Raw genomic sequence first — 20,598 nt, 5'->3', positions numbered from 1 at the left:
GCTATCTTGTTCCAAAGAAGCAGCAGTCACTGGGACATAAATCTTTCCCTCCAGCATGTCCTATTTAAGTCACAGACCATATTTAGGTCCCTGGAATGGGTGGCCCTTGTCCCATTTGATTTAGAGCCATGCAGCAAATTCATTAGGTTTGGGTCTTGGATTGCTCTGTAGGCCAGGCATAAGTCTCCCCTAAAAGATACAGAGTATAGTGACAGGGACTTTAATCAGTCTGTGTAAGGCACATGCTGGAGCCCTTTGATGTTCTTTGTTAGAAATCTCTGACATCTCTCTAATTGCTGCAGGTGCTTAGTATGGTACATGCCAAACGGGGCATTATACTCAGTTATGGGTCAGATAAGTGCAGAATACAGGGGGGTTATAACTTCTTTTGCTCTTGAGGTGATGCCTTTATTAATTAAGTGGGTGATGTAGAAAGGTTTTCTGACTACAGTAGACACATGGTGGTCAAAGATAAGTTTACACTCAACTTGTGATCCCAGGTCCCTTACCACTTCATGGGTACTTAGTTTATTGTTGTTGATTTGATAGTCTGAGGGGGCATTCTCTGTGATGAAGGTAATGATGATACATTCAGTTTGAGACCGTGACTAATATACCAGTCACTGGTCTGTGTTAGACCCTCCTAGAGTATACTGACATCATTTGGGGATTCAGTGATTGCATCCAGTTTGCATTCCTCTGCAAACTTAGTCAGCCACAACTCTTAGTTTTGACCTGAACATCGGAGAAGTATATACCAAACAGTAGGGGGGGCAACATTGACCCCTGTGGCATCCCACTGGTAACAAGTCTGCTGGTTGATGTGGAGTCACCCACTTTGATAGTGTTTATCTGGTATGTGAGCCATTTGGCAAACCATCTTACAACAAAGGGGTTTACATTCAGTTTGCTAAGTTTATCAGTAATCCCTTAATGTCGGATTGTGTTGAAAGCCTTTACCAGGTCAAGGTATGCTCTGTGCACAGATTTGCTCTCATCAATGGCCTTGATCACATTTTCAAAGAAATCCACCAGATTTAACAGGACAGGATCTCCCATTCCTGAAGTCGAATTGGGTAAGATCCAGGGTTTGGAGGTCACCTATGTCTTTATTTATGAGGTCCTTAATGATACATTCCATGGCTTTACAGATGAGACTAGTCAGGATTATGGGTCTGTAATTCACTGGGTCTGTTGCTATGCCACCTTTGTGTGCTGTTCTCCATTTGGCAGGAACAAAGCTTGTGTATAAGCTATGATTGGAAAGGGTACTTAGTGGTGATGCTAGTTAATGTTTTAACCTGTTTAGAAGACAGCCTGGGATGTTGTCTGGTCCCATAGAGGCTGTGATTTTTGCCTTGGACAAGGATTTGAGGACCTACTCTTTAGATATGTAGGGTGGGGGATGTTTGGAGGAAGGTTTGTTGTAAGTTAAGAGGGGATAAAGGAGTGAAAGTTTAACCAAACCTATCTATTAGCAGGATTGCTATCTCTGTGGGGTCAATGTGTGCAATACCACTGGCCACTAGTTCTGCACATGATTCGCTCCTATACTTTAGATTATGTATACAGCTGTAAAAGGCCTTATGGTTATCTTTGGCTAAGCTTGTTAAGTTTCTCTCAAAGTAGCCCATGGAGTATTTGGCAAGTTGTCTTATTTATCTGTTGAGGCTGAAGATGATACTTTTCCAATGTTGGGGCCTTGCCTTTGTTTTCTTGGACAGCAACTTTTTGCATTTATAATAACGTTTATTGATGCTGGATGTCCACCGTGGCAGCTTGTTTTTACTTGGGGCTCTTGCTTTGTTTCTTTCTGGTATGGCTGAGTTTATACACTTATGCAAGTGATTGTACAGGGCTGTTAGTGTAAGCTTCAGAGTAGTTACCATTTTTAGCTTCGGGTGGGGCTTTGAATGAATTTGTACCTTCACCTAGGAGGGGTAGAGTGTTCCTTGGTGAAGTGTTTTAGTCTGATTTCACACCTTGGGAGTTCTGGTGTTAGTGCCAGCTCAAAGTTGAATGATTTGTGGTCAGTTTTAACTAATGAAGGTCAGACAGTTGCGGCAGTGCATTTGTTTGATGTTGGTGAGGAACAGATCCAGAATGTTTGTTCCACTTGTCAGGGTATGGACAATTTGTTCCATGGCATTTGAATTAACAAAGTCAAGGATCTTTTGTGCTAGTGAGTTAGGGTTAGCGTAGGTTTCCCAGCTGATGGTGGGATAATTATAATCCCCCATAAGGAGTGTGTTCAGTAAAATTTGGATTGTGTCCAGTTTGGTCAAGTAGGCTTTGTGGGTGTTGTGACCCATGGTGGGGTCTATAACTGGCTATGACTTGAATGCGGGTGTTTACCCACTGTAACCTGGACCTACAGTAACTCTGTGGAGTTGTCGAGTCTAACAGGATGGGAGGTGACTTTATCTCTAATATAGATTGACACACCACCTCCTTTGGTTTTCATATGTTCATTTTGCAGTCTAAAGGTGTGGAAGGCATTGTAGCCTTGCAAGGCCGAAATACTCTTTGAGGCCTTGAACCAGGTTTCTGTGACTGCACAGACACCTTACATCTTCTAGTAATAGAAGTACTTCCAGGGAGTGCAGTTATTCTTTTAAGCTCCTAGGATTTAGCATCATGACCCTAATTTAGTTCTGATTGGTTAATTTCACATTGGTAATGTTTCTAAGACCTTGCCTAAAAAAGGCACTATGGGGGAGGTAAGAGCCTTTGCCAGCAGCTCAAAGCCTAGAGGTGCCAGATGCAAACCATCTCTAGCAAAGCAGTGAAGTTTGTCAACCATGGTTTCCCAGGCTGACAGGAACTGGATCCCCTTTGAATGACACCAAAAACTGAGCCAATCATTGAAATCATTCATTTGTTTATACTGTGGCATCATTCTAGGTGAGGGTAGTATGCTGGTCAAGGCTAGGGACATAACTGTCTAGACACATACTCGGAGAGCTCAACCATGTTTCTCTTCATATAGTCCAGTGAGGTACACCTCAGGTGATTCACACCAACATGAACTATGACAAAGTCATATCATACTTGTTGCTGAGAGACCTGAGTGCATGCATGATCTGACCAAACCTGGCACTGGACCGGCAGCAGACTGTGACTTTCTCCTTGTCCAAGCTGATTGGTGGGACATCCATGTGTCTCACTACTGAGTGTCTAAGACAAGCAAATTTGTTTTTTGAGTGTTGTGCCTTACAGGCTTGACGGGTGAGACACTGGTGTTGCTAAGTGTCATAGGTGGTGTGGGAACTGTGTTAGTTGTAGCAGTCTTGTGTTTTGGAGGTCTCTGGTGTTTTGGTATGTTTTTCAAGAAAACTTCCACAGATGTGGATTTACATGTTTGATGCATACTATATGTATGAGTAGTGGTACTTTGAGCATATGTAGTAGTGGGCGAGTTGACAACCTTCTCTGCGTTACTGTTTTGAGTGAGAGAGAGCATGAATTCTAGATTTTTGGTATAAATACATCTCTCAGACTCTGTGCTAGAGTGTGTTATTTGTAGGGGGTTGTCAGTGTACATAAGGCAGTTGCTACACCATCTCAAGAGACCCAAGTTAACAAGGTTGGCAGGAGAAACAAGGGTAGTCCAACTGTCCATATTACTAAGTTGAATACCGTTGTCTCTAGGGATGGCTATTCAGAATCAATCACAGGAGCTCATTGGATGGATATTTCTGCCTGGGTTTTAGGGAAAATGTTTTGAATTTATCTGTCCAGCTTTGGCGCACAACTGTGTGGCAGTGCATGGTGCTGCACAACATGCAATCATGCAGAAACCTGCTCAAATGCAGGGGCTAAATATCAGAAGCTAAAAACTTGAAAAAACTTTAAAAACATTGAAAAGTACCAGTAAATACTTAAATAGTGAAACTAATAAAAATACTTAGTAAACAGTAAAAACAGCAATAAAATTTGATTTAAGAGGCACAGTAAAGCATGCAATAGTAGTACAACAGTGTAGTTTAGTACACAGTAAATAAATGCAGTATAAAAGGTACAGTATAAATAGGTGCCAGGTAATAAAAAGTGCAGTAAATAAAAAAAAAAAAAAAAAACAAGCAACTTATTTTTTTTTGGAAGCACAGAAATAATTTGGTATCTCAGCTCAGAGTTGTGGCTAGTAGTCTACCTCAGTTCAGTTTGTTACAAACAAGCAGAAACAATGCAGGGCCTAAACACCAGAAGCTGAAAACTTAAAAAAACTTTAAAAAGATTCAAAATGACCAATGAGGATGCTTGTTCACTGGCTTGGGAGCATCACTTTGGTAAGTTCAGTTTCATGAACTTATGTGCATTGTTATAAGGCATTTATAACTTAAAACAGTGTCCTTACAAGGTTGTTGGTAGTCTAAATATCTAATATTAATATTCTTTGCCCATGCATTACATTAGTATAGTTTTGTATTTCCAAACTAACCGTATGAAACATGATGAACCATGTTTTTGTGAATACAATCTTAACAAAAATTTCTGCAAATATATAAGGCACAGATAAATCTTTTTTTATTTTTACCATTTCTTTTATAGTTACTTTAAACACACATCTCCATTTTAGACAAATGTAATTTATTTTAGGTGTTGTAATGGTTGTACTATCAAAGATCTTTTGAAATCTTCCAAGGGATGCCGAGTCCTGTACTTTTTGGGAAGCCTATCGGGGGGAAAAAAAGCATTTTTCATGGGGGGGAGGCAAACCCACCACATCCCCATATGGGGGGTTTGCCCAATGTAATTTCTTCAAACATCAACTGGTTCTGCAATTATAAAATAACAGAATAAAGAAAAACACCATAGAACATTAATCATTGATGGCATCCACATGAATCTCACCGGCAGTGATTACTTATGGGAAAGACTGCTTGCTGAGTTTCAAATAAGCAAGTTAAAACTGATGAGCTGAAACCCCACATAATCAGTGTTCAATGGCTTGATTAGCCAGGGTTACCATTTCTGCTACTTTCTGAGACAATGATACTGATTTAGTTGATGTAGCTGTAAACTAGAAAAAATAAAAAAATAAAATTGGAAAATGTAATATTTACATTTTAGGAGAAAAAATGTCAATGTTTTCTTTAAATATTTAAAGAAAGCTGATGTTTATTTTAGCAAGTTATATAATGATAAAATATTAACATTTCTGCAACAATTTATATCTTGGTAATAAAGTGAATACAAAAATACAGCTCCTTTATCTTGTCTAGGTTTATGGTCTGTTTTGTAATATATCATCTATCAGTAAGAAATGTCTCACTTTGGGCATCTGTTTCAAAAACCTGCCTCTTCATCTTCACATGGTTTTGAGCGTATGTACTTCAGATCTATACAGACTATGAGTGTATGACAGACCACAATGTTACTTGTATTTAGTTCTGTAACAAATGTCATTTAAAGAAATGCTAGATATAAATGAAATACAACAAGATATGATTGTCACGGTCCACTTTAAAAATCACACAGACACCTATAAACCTTTGATGACCTTTATTGCATGGGATAATAAATGGTAAACATGGAAACTTTATTAAAACAACCAACTTCAACTCATTGCAAGAAAATAACATAAATAAACATAAGGGCAGTGCAACCGCTTACCCCTGGATAAGCAGCATCCCCCACTTGCTCATTTATCATTGTAATAACAAGGCAGCATTCCCACTCACCTTCAACATATCATCAATCCAATTCATCCACTTAAAGTCTTCCAGTATCAAATCCTCACCACCTGAGGGGTAACGGAATAGGGGCAAGCCTGTCCCTCTTCTCCACCCACCAGCCCGAAAGGGCTGTTCCCTGTCACACCATACAACCTTTCTCTAAACCTTCCAACATTAACTCTAAATTTAAATTAAACAGATGAAGACCAAACTTGCTAAGATGAACCCCATCAGCCCTATACCACATGGGATCCCTGTCCTTGAACTCCACATGCTGGATAGTACGCACCATGTCTTTCAAATATTTTGCCAAAATAAAATTAACATACTTCTGAGCCCTATCCAATGCAGAAAAATGTTTTGCCTCCCTCCAAACCAACCTGGGAATAATCTCAGACGAAAGCAAAACCACTAATGGATAAAGCCTTCTCAATGCTAAAATATCCTTGCAAATGTGATAAACCAACTGCTTTTTCAGAATCCTACCCAAATCATTCCCTCCTAAATGAATCGAAAGAACATGCGGCAGTCCCCACTGACTCTGCAACATGGTAAATACATGCAGTATCTGACGATACATAAACCCATTAATACCATGCCTGCCAGGTAACCTTCAATCCAAAACATTTCAAGCCCAAATTCATTCCATTGCATCTAACTGCCACACGCCTAACTGCCCAATATACAAAAGAATAACCTAAGATGATGATCCTCCTTTCACCTAAAAAAAAAAAAAAAAATTATACTGAAACAACTCAACCAACTTACTTAATATAAGTCAAAAAGGCACTGGAAGAAAAAAGCCCCACTCTCTTGATAACTTCAATCGAACTTTCTCCCTTCACTAGATCAGACGCCCTACCCATCCTGAAAGAATGAGAATATAACTTGCCCCCTTCAAAACCAACACTGCTAAGAGCCCTTCTCATAATTAAGTTCAATTGCTCACCCATCACTGCTCTACCACTTATCGATGTAAAAACTAATCCCTGAACTCTACCTCCTTTAGCCACACACAACCTGTTTCCCCACACCACCGGACACCTCCAGCTTGACCTAACCTCTTCCAAAGCTATAGGTGTCCATCTCCCTTCCTGATCCGTCTTCAATGACCTCAGCCTGATATGCACCGCCGTGGGCAATATAAGCACATCTTCCCAAACCAAGGAACCCAATAACTCAGTCACATAAAAAGCCCCACAATACATCCATATGCTTAATGTACTCCACATCACATAGTCATCCAAACATCCACATACTCTACCTAAACCCTTTAGCAACAGTCTTAAATCCCCATGGCCATCTGCTATCTGTAAAAGGACCATCAACTCTACCCCAATCTTTCAATACTCGCCCTACTATCCATGACCTAGTCCAGACTTTGGGTCACAGCTGGGGTATTGGTTGGTGACATAGGCATTACAGCAGAACGGTGCACCGATTCTGTTAACTCCGCACATATCACTGGTTGTGAAGGAGAAGATTTGGAAAGGGGAATTTATTGATATTTTTGAGTTAATTGATGTGGATGGGGTTCAACATTTGATGGAAGCGGAGACGGCAAATGTGAAAGACCTGTTGGCGACATTGGCAGCTATAAGTCGCAAGTGGGTGGGGAGGTTTTGACAGAGAACATGGGATAATTGGGTATAGGGATTTATATACTACATGGCAGTTTGTTTAGAGAGGGATAAGGCATTGCCCCTTCCACTCTTGGCCTATTTTTTGACTATATGGGAGGCACAGAGGTTACGGCCAGGTAACGCATGGCTTTGGTACAATCAGAAATTTTGTAAATGAAAGTTCATTCTGTAGTTCATGTAGAATGCAGCCTGGGATGTTGTCAGGTCCCATGGATGCTGTGTTCTTGGCTTTGGAGAGTGTGGTTTTTACCTGTGCAGCCGTGATTACAGGAACTTTGTATTCTTCTGGTATAGAGATGGGCCCTTTAGGGGGTGAGGGGAGGTAAAGTTAGCATTGAACCTAACTGCCAGGATGTTGGCAATATCAATTGGTTCTGTATATTTAGTGCCATTGTGCTGTAATTCAGAGCAGATCTGAGTGTTGTCATTGAGATTCTTGACATAGCTATGGAATGCTTTGTGGTTGTCTTTATAATCAGTGGCGATTTTGTTTCCATAACTAGCTTTGAAGAATTTTATGAGGGATCTCAGCTTCTTACTGAGGCTGACCAGGGAGTTCTTCCAGTCATGGGATTTTACTCTTTTTTGCAACAGTTTCTTTCTTCTGTTGTAGAGTTTGTTTATGGCAGGAGGCCACCAGATAGGCTTCCTTTTTTCTGGAGGATAGCATCTTGGTTCTTTTAGGGATAGCACGATCCATGGACTCGTGTAAGTGCTTATAAAGTGCATCTGTGTAGGATTCAGCAGTTGTTCCTCTATTGTCCATTTGCATGGGTGTTGTGAAGTTTGCCACTTCTGTCTTAAGAAGTGTGAAGTTGGCTTTGGAGAAATGTTTTAGGGGGTTTCCCTAATGGAGGGTGGGGGGTGGGATGTGGTTGTCTAGGCTGATTAGCTTGTGGTCCGATCTGACCAATGAGGAAATGGCCTCTGGTTTGGAACACTGGTCGCCTATGTTGGTAATGACCAGGTCTAGGATATTGCTGCCCCTGGTGGGAGTGTGGATAAGCTGATCCAAGGTGTTTGAATTTATGAATTTCAGAAAACATTGAGCAAAAGAGTTGGTACATGAATAGTTTTTCCAGTTAATGGTGGGGTAGTTGAAATCACTCAATATTAGGGTGTTGGGTTGTACCCTAATATTTTCCAGTGTATCAAGAAATGAGGAGTGGGAATGCTGGGGCATGGTGTGTGATCTGTAGAAAGTTGCAATTTGGATTGTGGTCTTGCCCAGAGTTAGTTGCACTTGGATAATCTCGGATGCAGTACGCTGAGCAACTAGTCTGGAGGTGTGGATATCCTTAATGAATATGCACACGCCTCCACCTTTAGTGTTTCGGTCCAGGTTAGTTGGCCAAAAGGTGTGGCATGAATTATAGCCTGGTAATACAGGGGTGCTCTCTGAAGCCTTGAACCAGGTCTCTGTCACTGCACAGATGTTGATGTTCTCCATTTTAAGGAGTGCCTCGAGTGAATGCATTTTGAGGTTTAGACTTCTAGCATTGAGTAGCATTACCCTCAGATTTTGCTTGCTTGTACCTGTTACGATGGTGAATTTGTCAGTTGAACCTTGCCTAAATAACTCTCCACCTCTTGGCACCAGGAAGCTGAACAAACTAGGGACCAAATGCATATGGTAGTTATGTAACTAGAATGTACAGAATGATAGTGTAGGCATTATTGAATCCCAGGGATAGTCTACATCACGTTACTTTCTTCATCCACTTATAATGAAGCCATGGCTCTTTGTGGCTCCTCAGCCTTAGGCCTTTTGTCTTGCCATGTTGAATCAGCAGGGCGTTTGTATTAACCCGGTGCTTCAAGAAATCCATGATTTCAATTACAAATGCAAAACATCTATCTTAAAAACATAATTATTTTATCTAAAAGTAGAAGTTCTTTAAATTTAAAACACAGTGACTAATTCTGTTTGCACTTTTCTTCCATAACGCGCACACACACACACACACACACACACACACACACACACACACACACACACACACACACACACACACAGTATGAGAATAAAGCAGCAAATGGTCTAACATAGGCAGCAGAGTGGCACATCGATAAGCATTACTGCCTCACAACATATGCTACTGTAATTTTCTTCCTGGTAGGAGTGCACATCTTCCTTTTCTCTGTGTAGATTTTTACCGTGCTTCCTCTCTGCTCACAACAGGCCTCTCCAACCTTTTTTTTTTTTTTTTTTTTTTTATAACCCCCCCCTTTTTTATTTATTTATTTTTTATATATATTAATAAAGTCGCATATCTGTGGCGAGACTGCGCATGCGCACAGCTCCACTCAAACGAGGAGCACGCATTGCAGCAGCTCCTCTATCTAGGCTACACACCACTAAAAAAACTGGGGAAAACAACTATCCCACTGACGCAACAATTCACCACTGGTTCCCCACAACCACCAATGACCTAAAATTACAAAACCTTAACAGAAATTACTATTATTTTTTAAATGGACCCCCCCTTGCTGCACATGCACAGCCAGCCATTAATGGCCCGCAAAAGCCTGTGAAACTCCACCACCACATTCAATGAACCAAGAACCGATGGATTACTAAATATTATCCCTACCTATGGAAAACGACAAGAACACCACCACCATGACCACCAACGAACGCTAACCTGAAAACCGACCGCCGCATCTCTCAACCTCGCAGCACAAGTATTCAATCCTCCCACATGGAATAAAAAGCAACAGGACCTTCTGAATCGTAAGTGCTTTACCTCTATATCAACAATGCAGATAAATATAGTTTCATGACCCTGCTCACCCTCGGCTCTCACTTAGCTATAGTGCCCTGAATACTTCAATCCTCTCTGCTCTGTCCTGTTCTTTTTTTTTTTTTTTTATATAGCACACTTCAGTACCCCCTACCTGTCCCTGTACATAACAAGCCCTAAGCTTTCCCCCTAATATATATATATATATATATATATATATATATATATATATATATATATATATATATATATATACTTTCAGCATCTCTAACCCTCCTGCCCAAAGAAGCTGTATTCAGCTGCTGTCTTGCAACCACCTTACTCCCACCTCAGGTTGTCTGGGATGTGATCCTGCTTCCAACAAGATCACATAAAATGTGCCTCTCCACACTAAATCCCACTTCAAAAGCCTTCAAGACCCACCCCTTAATCCTACCTCACTTCCTCCCCTAGCTTCCCACTTACTTAACCCTTTCTTACCTGCTCCCTACCCACTCTCTTAGTTCCATCTCACCTACTTCCTTACTTCCCAGCTTCCCCCCACCTCACCATTAAAGCTGTCCCGTGACAACTTTGTCTTTTCCCAAACTTCATGTCTTATCTGAAGGAAAGCAACTTACTAAAATGCTGAATATTTTTTGTTTTCTCATTGTGCATAAACTTCCCTGTGATGTGAAAAAAAAAAAGTGGAAAAAGATGGGGTAATATTACATTCCTAATGAAGTTTAAGTCATTGGTTACAAAGGGCTAGGTAGGTGGGAGAGATGGTTGGGGGAAGGAAATGCATATGAAGGATGACATCACATATTAATGTTGATATGCAATAATGGGCAATAGTGCTAATATAAAATCAGATATATTTTGTATACTGAATATATTTTGTATACTGAACTATAACACACAAAACTCCAGCACATTAACAATGAGACAGCATTATAAATCTGGACATGTCACAGTGAAAGAAAAGACAGATCTGTCATCCGAACTTAACTACTCTGCCATCCACTCCATGCCTTTTTTTTACAGTTCTAGTGAATTTATAGTTAACCTGCTCCTCCTGTACTTAATTTGATGCTTTTAACACTCTTTCTATAAAGATATGCTTCTTTACATCCAGATAGAAGCCAGCATCCTCAGTTTGGTGATTGCATCACATTTTCTTTTCCTTCCTCTTTCTATTGGCCATATTAAATGGACCCCTTTTTATTTAGTATAACCTGCATGCAGGCTATTCTTCTCCTATCTGTAATGCCCTCCACTGTGAAAACACCAGACATTGGCAATTTCTTTCGGCATTAGCAATTTTGGTAAATCTGGAAGTCACTAGATCTTGTCCATGGAAATAAAATGGAGGTTGTGCCTTGATTTTAGCAAAACCAGTACCTTTCTTCTCTAAAAAGGTAAATAGAAAAATAAGACATAATCCAAGAAAATATAAGCTAGTGTTGACAAGTAGGATACTATAAGAGGAGACCCAGTTGTAGAAGTCCCACAGGGGTCAGTTCTGGGAATGGACGTCTTTGCAAAATTTTTGTCAGATGGCATGGGATACAATCAGGGCATAACTACCCAACTCAAGGTCTGCACTGTAGGCAAAGGGAGAACATTAAACATGGAAGCTCTTGAAAAAAACAAACAAACAAAAAAAAAAAACAAAGAAAAATTACCCTATAAACTCTCGGCATATAGTAAGAAGTGGCTGTAAAGATTTAGCATTCCAAAGTAAACGCTCTTACACCTTGTGTCCAAAAGCCCTAAAACTGAGTGAGTACTGGGCACATGATAAAGGAAGGCAGACATCTTGGTATCTTTGTCACTGTAGAAATTAGGAAACAAGTGAGGAGGCTGTGGTGAAAGTCAATTAGTTGCATGATTGCTTTTAGAATAATAAATTCAAGTACCCTTGACCAAATCATGTTACTCTAAACATCACTGGTCAGACCACAGCTAGAACTGTACAGATAGACCCTTTAGCCACTCACTGATGAAGATGATAAAAATAGCAATAAAGGTGATGAAAGTGACAAGAATTATGAAGTCATTTGTAAAATCTACAAAGCTGTGCAAAAGTTTATAGGTCATGCCGTGTTTCAATGTGCCTTATACAAAATATGGAGAACTTATTTCCTCACAGGCAGGTATGTCACCTTCTCTGAGTAGAGCAAACCCAGTCAATAGACTAGATGTCGTCTTTGTTAGTGTAGTATTGTCCTGTTGATAACAAAAGATGAAATAAGGGTTTATCCTTTGTCTGATCCAGCTGTCACATTGCTACCCTGTAACAATACCTCCATTTCCCACATTCCTACACTGTGATAGAAGAATCTGTGACTAGAACACATCTCAAGATAAAACTCTTTTAGTTAAACTGAATTTAACAATTCAGACTACAGGGTGAGTGTGTGCTTAGGCAAACCTATAAAAATCTGTCATTCAAAGAAATGGACCAAAGGAAATGACACAGCGATCACCAACAGACCCATTTACAAATCATGTTGGGCTCTATAAAATGAGGTAACCTGATTTGAGACTGAAAATAACAAACTGTTTAGAAGCAGAAGAACCACTAATGGATACTGGAAAACTCCAGACCAAATTGTTATCACATTAAAATAAAAGCACGCAGTAATTCAATTTCTTCTATTGTGTAAGGGTCACGGGTAAAAACGTTTCTATGTAGAAAAAATATTGATAAACAGTAAGGATTCCCATTATATAAAACGTAATATATACAAATATAACTGGTTTGAAAAGTATATTATCTCCTCCTCTGTTAATCCTTTGGAGATAAGGAGTCACTTTTGCTTATTGCTGTATAACATCACATGACATAATATTAAAACAGTTTAGCTCTTTGTTTATAGAATTCCATACTGTGTTACCATTTTTCTTTCCTAAAATTATCTAATATGTCTGAGTGTATGATTACAAAGCCCAGATATCATGCAAATAAACCTACAATATATTTCAATAATTTTACAGGGGTTATCAATACTATAGGTTCATAGGTTCATCGGTAGGTACTAGGCTATCGGCCCTGTGGCCTATATAACCCTAGCCAAAGAAGGTTCCCTGTCTTTCGCCACCCAAGAAAATTATTTTCCTGTGCCCCTGTCAAGCAGTGCCTCAGAAGTGATCCCCGGGGTGAATTTTCTATTTCCCATCCAGTCGTCAAGATTTTTCTTAAAGTGGGCCAATGCGGAGCTTTACTTGACATGAATAGGTAGTTTGTTCCAGAGTATGGGAAGTCTCTGGGATAGGAATCTATCCCTCCAGCATGTTCTGTTTATTGTGGTGACAAGGTTTATGACCCTGGAGCATGTGGTTCAGAGAGACTGAGATTTCTTTAAGTGTAGCATGTCCAACAGCTCTGGGTTTGACATAGCTTTGTATGTTGGGCAGAGTTCACCTCTGAGTAGGCGATATACTACAAAGTATTGCTGGAGTTTTTTGAGACGGTCAGCATATGACATCTGTTTGAGGCAGGTAATCCTCTTAGTGAGGTATTTCTGTGGCCTTTCCAATTGTTGTAGGTGTCTTGTGAGATACATGCCAAATGGGGCATTGTATTCTATAATGGGTCTAATAAGGGATGAGTAGAGAGGAACAATGACCTCCTTTTTTCTAGAGGAGAACCCTTTTGTGATGAGGTGTGCCTCGTAGAAGGATTTCCTGACTACTGTGGTGATGTGGTTATCAAAGGAGAGACTACTGTCCACCTGTGTCCTGAGGTCTGTTATCACACTTTCAGTGTTTAGTGAGCTACCGCCTATGTGGTAATTCATGGGTTCTGAGTTTTTCCCAAAGGGGATGACAATGCACTTCTTGGCATTGAGCTTGAGGCCTGACTTTGACACCAAGTATCTGTCTCTGTGAGGCCCTTTTTAGGTGATTCTATTATGGCTCCCAGTTTGCAGTCATCTGTGAAATTTGTTTTCCAAAGACCTTCTGCGTTGGTCTGCACTTCAGAGAAGCAGATGCCGAACAGGAGAGGACCCAGGACCAAACCCTGTAGTACTCCACTCATCACTAGTCTAAAGTCGGACTTGGAGCCGGCTACTTTTACCGTGTGGGTTCTGTCAGTGAGCCAGGTGGCCACCCATCTTGTGACATAGGAATTTATGCCCAGTTTAGTGAGTTTATCTATAATTCCAGAGTGAGCGATGGTATCGGAAGCCTTGGTGAGGTCAAGATACACTGTGTGTACTACCTTGCCCTCATCTACGGCTCTAGTGACTGCTTCAAAGAAGTCAATCAGGTTTAGTACACATGATCTATCTTTTACAAACCCAAAATGAGTGGGGTCCAGAGTTTGGAGGTTACCTATGTCTTTGTTTATAAGCTCCAAGATGATACATTCCATGGCCTTGCAGACCAGGCTCATCAAGCTAATGGGGCAGTAGTTTCCAGGGTCTATGGTGGCACCCACTTTGTGGAGTGAGATAACCATCACTGTGTACCATTCAATAGGCACATAGCCTGAGATGAGGCTATGATTGAGCATGGTACTTTGGTGGGGTGCCAGTTCGTTCTCTAGTTCATGCAGTACACAGCCTGGGATGTTGTCTGGTCCCATGGATGCTGTGTTCTTGGCTTTGGAGTGTGCGGTCTTTACTTGTTCATCATGATTACAGAGGCTTTGCTTTCTTCCAGTATTAAGATGGGCCCTTTGTAGGGTGAGAGGTGGGTAAAGTTATCACTGAAGCAATCTGTCAGGATGTCGGCAATACTGGTTGGTTCTGCATATTTAGTGCCATTGTGCTGTAGCTCAGAGCAGATCTGAGTGTTGCCATTGAGATTCTTGACATAGCTGTAGAATGCTTTGTGGTTATCTTTTGCAATGATCTGCTTAGATATTAAAATTAATAAAGTATTTTTGAAAAAAAGGACTGCTCTAAAGATTGGCAAAAGACTTGTGTATAACACAACCAAGTTGTCTAATATGAAAGGGATGAATTTTATGGCAATATCTTAACATTAATTCACAACTTGATGCAGGTATAAAAGTGTTATCCCAAATATTCATGCTTGCATACAAGCTTTTATGTAGTCTGTTTATGATTAGTATTATTACTTTTGAATATATATGTCTTGATCTGTTTAATTTCTTGGGGCCTCTGAGGATGGGCTTCAGTCCAAGAGGGCTAAATAAAGTTAACAAAATGAAAATAAATAAATAAATGCATGTAAACAACAGTAGGACACAGCTTATGTTGAACATAGTAATAATAATAAAAAAAAAACTAACCTCAGTCTCTATTAACAACCTGGTCCATTAACTCCAGAACACGCTAAAGTATTTTCAGCACAAAGTGGAATTCATTGCTTCTCCATCAATGTACATTTTAACATTGCGGAATAATCACAGCACACTGGACATATACCATTCTTTCTTCTTCCCAGTCCCACTATCTACATTACTCCTGTTGATATTTGTAATATAGCTTTTGAGCCTTTTTACAGAATTGTCTAGGACCCAAGGCAACTGTATATCCTACTAACAGAAATAGACAGATACTGGTCTCATCTTATTTACTCTATTTCTTAATCTGAAAATATCTTTTGAAAATTTTGACCATAGTTACCTACACACCTTCCTTCATCTCCTCTTAGCTTATTTATTTATTTTTTTGAGAAAATCCCCATAATCTAATTTCATGCTTATCTGTACAGTATAACAGTCACTATGATGATTTGCAATATTCACATCCAGACTGTTTTAATCTGCTCAGAAACCTAGCAAAGATTTGTTATGGCAACATTTTGTTCTCAGGAGAGTTTGGCACAGAGGACAAAGGCTTTCAGCCATCATTGAACTTTGTCCTTAAGAGCTAGGCTTAATTACATTAATCTTCTTATGACTGATGTGTGGCTTGGAACCAGCAGTGTTATAGGGTCATACTGAACAGAGCCACTTGTGCTCAGTGGTTTACCATGTCACAAAATTTGAACGATGTGGCTGTGAATATTTTTATCCAGAAGTCTCAAACAGGTTCGTTTTACTTTCCTAGTTATCAAATAAATCAATAAAAAATGATAAAAATAAATTAATAAATGTGTTATTGATAGCAGTTCAAGCAAGAAGAAAAAAAAAAGTCTGATATGAGAAACAGACAGTTTGGCCAAAAGGTGTCATAATTGCAGTGTGCAAGTGGTCGTAACATAACGTAAAAGTGAACTACTACTATCTTTAAGTAATATGTAAAAAAAAGCCTTCTGACCAATGCTCCTAGCATCAATAATAAGTCACAGGCAATTGTTGAAAGAGAACATTATGATATATTATTTATAATTGAAACACTCTTTTATGAGAAAAAAAAAGACTTATTACAATTCCTAGTTAGTGAGGGAAGATATGTGTCTCAGATAATACTCCTGCTCTGGAGCAGGCTTCCCATCCAGGGGAAACAGATCTCTTTCCAATCCATATCAAAGTGTAAACTGGACCAGCAGATCTGAAACTGGAGATTCACCCCTGGTCTAGCACTTAAGTCTGTAATTGACAGAAGTCTATACTGAAAACCTTGAAACTGCATCAGTCGACTGGTATGTAGTCGACTTGCAGTTTTCAAGTCAGTAGAATGTCAAACCAAAATGTATCAACTACCCTATAGCAAATGGGTAGTGTAATTCGAGCATTTGGGTTTGACACTGTGTAGGGAGATCACAGTTCAGTGAGGAACAAGGAATTAGCCAATTTCTTCATTGTAGTGTGATTTCGGTGTTGATATATTTAATGTGCAGGGGGTGTGGGGGGTGCAGCCCCCATATGGGGGATGCAGGGGGCCATAGCCTCCCCTGCAAAATAGTAGAATTAATGTACCATTGACTAGAGTTTAATGGTATGTTAATGTGCATAGCAGGAGGTGAGTGATGTCACCTCCTGCTATGTCAAATATATCCACCCATGGTTGTCGATGTGCTCATTATCGCTTTGGTTCACTTTTCGGTATTCCAGATTCAGCATTTGGGGTTCACATTCTAAAAGGTCAACTGAAGCAGATTCAACATGCCAACAGTAAACCACTGATAGAGGTAGCCTGTAAATACTCGATTAGCCATGCTCTAGTTTACATAGAACCATTAAAATAGACCCTTAAAAATAACCTCTAGAGAAGTAATAAAAATGCTGAATATTTAGGAAGGTTGGCTATTCTTATAAGGGCCCTTGTGGCTGTTAGCCTGGCATATTCGCATGAACCTATACTATATTGGACATCATGTCTGTAGGTCAATCAAGAATATTAGAGGAGTTACAATGTATTATAATCCTGACATATTTTGCTGATGCAAATACTGAATTTCAAACAGCAAAAATAAATAATGGGGGTTATAACAGAGTTACAGCTCTTTTCTATCATCCTCTTGATACCAGTAAAGATGATGATGTTCTATTATACAGGAACATTGCAAATTGTTTTGACAGATATTTTGATATAGTTGCTGGAGACCTTGGTATACTATGTATGGACTGATCCATTTCTAGTTTTTCAAAAATGATCAATAATTAATTATCAGATAGTGCAACAAAAGGTTACCTACAAGCAATCGTACTAGGAAGGATGATATGGAGGGTATTAGGAAGGATAATATTTTGGATATGACATGTCTGAGTATTAAACTATTCAATGAGTGCTGTTACAATGACTTTCATTTGGGTAGGTCTTATCATTTTTGTGATTGCATTAGACACTCCATTGTTGTATGTATGAAGTATCAAACAAGAACTTTTATAAATCTGATTTTGCTGCAATTAAAGTATTATTTTTTTCCTGTGAATGGGAAATGTTATTATATTGCAAATTTATACAGAAGAGCCCGATATTATTTTATGTACTATTTTATGACTATATTAAAAAATGATCAACCGTTTTGCTCCTGTAAGAATCCAACATGAAAAAAGGAAGGTCCACTGGTGGAATAGTAGATTGATGAGGATGAAAAATAGAAAAGCTATGGAATAATCACAGGGCTTGTCCCACTTGACTTAATAAGACATGTTATATAACATGTAAGAAACTTTATCAGAGAAAACATTTACAGTACCAGTCTTTACACAAGACTAATTTGGCATAATATTTCAAAGATAAGCAGAAGATGATGCTTAAACATTTCTTGTATTACAGGCTAGGTATTTCCGCGATAAGCATTTTTGATGGGTAAACTATGTTGCTAAGCTATGGAATCTAAATATTTTAGTGATTTTTTCTGCAGTTATAATGCTATCACCAACTTGTACAGGTAACATTCCATCTGTGAATTGTCCATTACTGAAGAAAGGGGACATAAAAAGCCTTATTATGTATAAAGTCAAATTCATCTGCTGGGCCTGACTGGTTTTTGAACGGTATTGCAAATAGTCTAGTTCCTTCTTTAAGCTATTTATTTCAGAGATTACTGGAAGAATGCTAAGTTCCAGATGTATGGAGTCAGGCACAAATTATACCTATTCAGAAATGTAAACCCAGCTTGTTTGTTAGAAACTACAGTACTAATCACATGTATTCTGGGTAAGGGTTTGAGTGTGCATTGTGATCATCTTTTAGTGAAATGTTTGACAATAATCAGGATATATAACATTGTCAGTGGTGAAACTGATAGCACACTCATTATTGATGCAGAAGGCCGTGGGTTCAGTTTCCACACCAAGTAGATCAATTTCTGTCACAGCTGTGCAGCATACTGGAAATGATGCTCTCCTGAGTATGTCCTTCTTCAGCTGAAATACTAAACTGAGGTCCCATCTGCTTGAATTTGTGGTAGCTCAGGTGGATATAAAATATGCCACTGCCTCAACCAAAATGAGTAGCAGTGTGTCGTTTTTCTAATTGCCGTAGAATTCTATAGTAAGTTTATCACAGTGGAAATTATTGTTTTATAGTTTAATTTCTTCCTGATTGTTGTTTTATTGTATAAACAAAACATTATTCACTTATTTCCAAATTATACATATTTACAGGTACATATATACATATTCCTATATATCATCATCATTACTATTCGTTTATATTTGACTTCCATTCTTTCTTCCACAACCATAATCTAGCTTTTCACAATACATTATTCAAAATCCATTTCCCATTAAACAGAATTTTATTCAGTCTTTATTCTAAATTGCCAATATTACATAAATTAATGTCCTATCTAGCCTTCACTCATATTCTTTCTTCTTGTTTTTATAATATCCATACATAATCATATTCATATCTATATTGTTTACGTTATTCATGTTCTCAAAACATGTTTCTTCAAACAACTTTTTATAGTTTAACCATTATTTTTCATTTGAAAAAAAAATAATGCTGTGTTGTCTCTTCCTCCCACAAATAAAAACACTCTTTCAAGTATCTTTTTATACGGCATATTCCCTATTATCAGTAAGTTATTTATTGCCAGTCTCCTTATGAAGTCTTGACATGCTACAATCCTAACACACCACATTTTTCTTACTTTAATTTTTTTTATATTTTCTTCTGGTCAATTTTCTCATAAATTTACATAATAATATTGTTTTATCACATTATTATAGCACATTTTTCAATTCTTTGCTATATCATCCATTTTCATTTTCCATGTTAGTATTTTGTCTTGATATTTTTTTTAATTTCATTTATGTAATCTTTATATCTTTTTTATTGTCATCATCACTCAGAATTTATTTTCCTTATATTTCAACATTTACAGTATTAATTTCTCATTCCCTTCTTTACCCACTTTTATACTCTATACACATTTAAAGAAGTAGAATAACCATAACCCACCCTCCTACATCTTCACTAGTATGCAGCATACCCCTTTTCACTGTGTTTAATCTTGAATCCCATATGAAAGAAAAATCTATTTGTTCAATTTCTTTTTTTTATATTTTTATGGACTCATATAAACATTTGACATTTATGTTATTTTCCCATTAAAACAGAACTCACCAGATAAACATTTTCTTGAAGGTTAATCTATAAGTGCTCCATGTAAGAATATTTCATTCATTTCATTTATCAAACACTCCCATAGTCTGATAACTACTTAATATTTCCCAAAAGTTATCCCTAATAAAGTGGCCTCATTCATTAAAAAAACACCCCTTCAGTTTTCACATCATCATCCAAACCCTTACTTCTATCTTTATTCCATGTCCTTCCCAGTTCCTTTAAACATCCATTCAGACAAACCAGCATTTACCCCATCCACACTTTATTCTTACAAACTATATGCCAAAACTACTGGAATCACCTTTTGCATAACATACTAACACATCACATTCTTTACTAATAAAACAATATCCCACTAATGTAGCATCCTTGTCTTACTCCACAATTCATACACGTCTTTACTCAGTCCCCATTCAGTAGCACTCTCACTCTATTATTTTGATATGCTGACATATACCCTCTACTAATACTATTACCTAGTTCATACTTTTCCATAGAATCCCACAAAGTATCATTCTAATATATCAAATACCTTATTAATATCACCTACCACATGTTTCACACCTTCCCTTTTACTTATAATATCATCCACTATTTCTTGAAC

The sequence above is a fragment of the Protopterus annectens genome, chromosome 5.part1 (genome assembly GCF_019279795.1).
Source record: "Protopterus annectens isolate FY-2018-M chromosome 5.part1, PAN1.0, whole genome shotgun sequence".
Taxonomy (NCBI): domain Eukaryota; kingdom Metazoa; phylum Chordata; order Ceratodontiformes; family Protopteridae; genus Protopterus; species Protopterus annectens.
The sequence above is the reverse complement of the archived record's forward strand: the minus strand, read 5'-3'. Positions refer to the sequence as shown.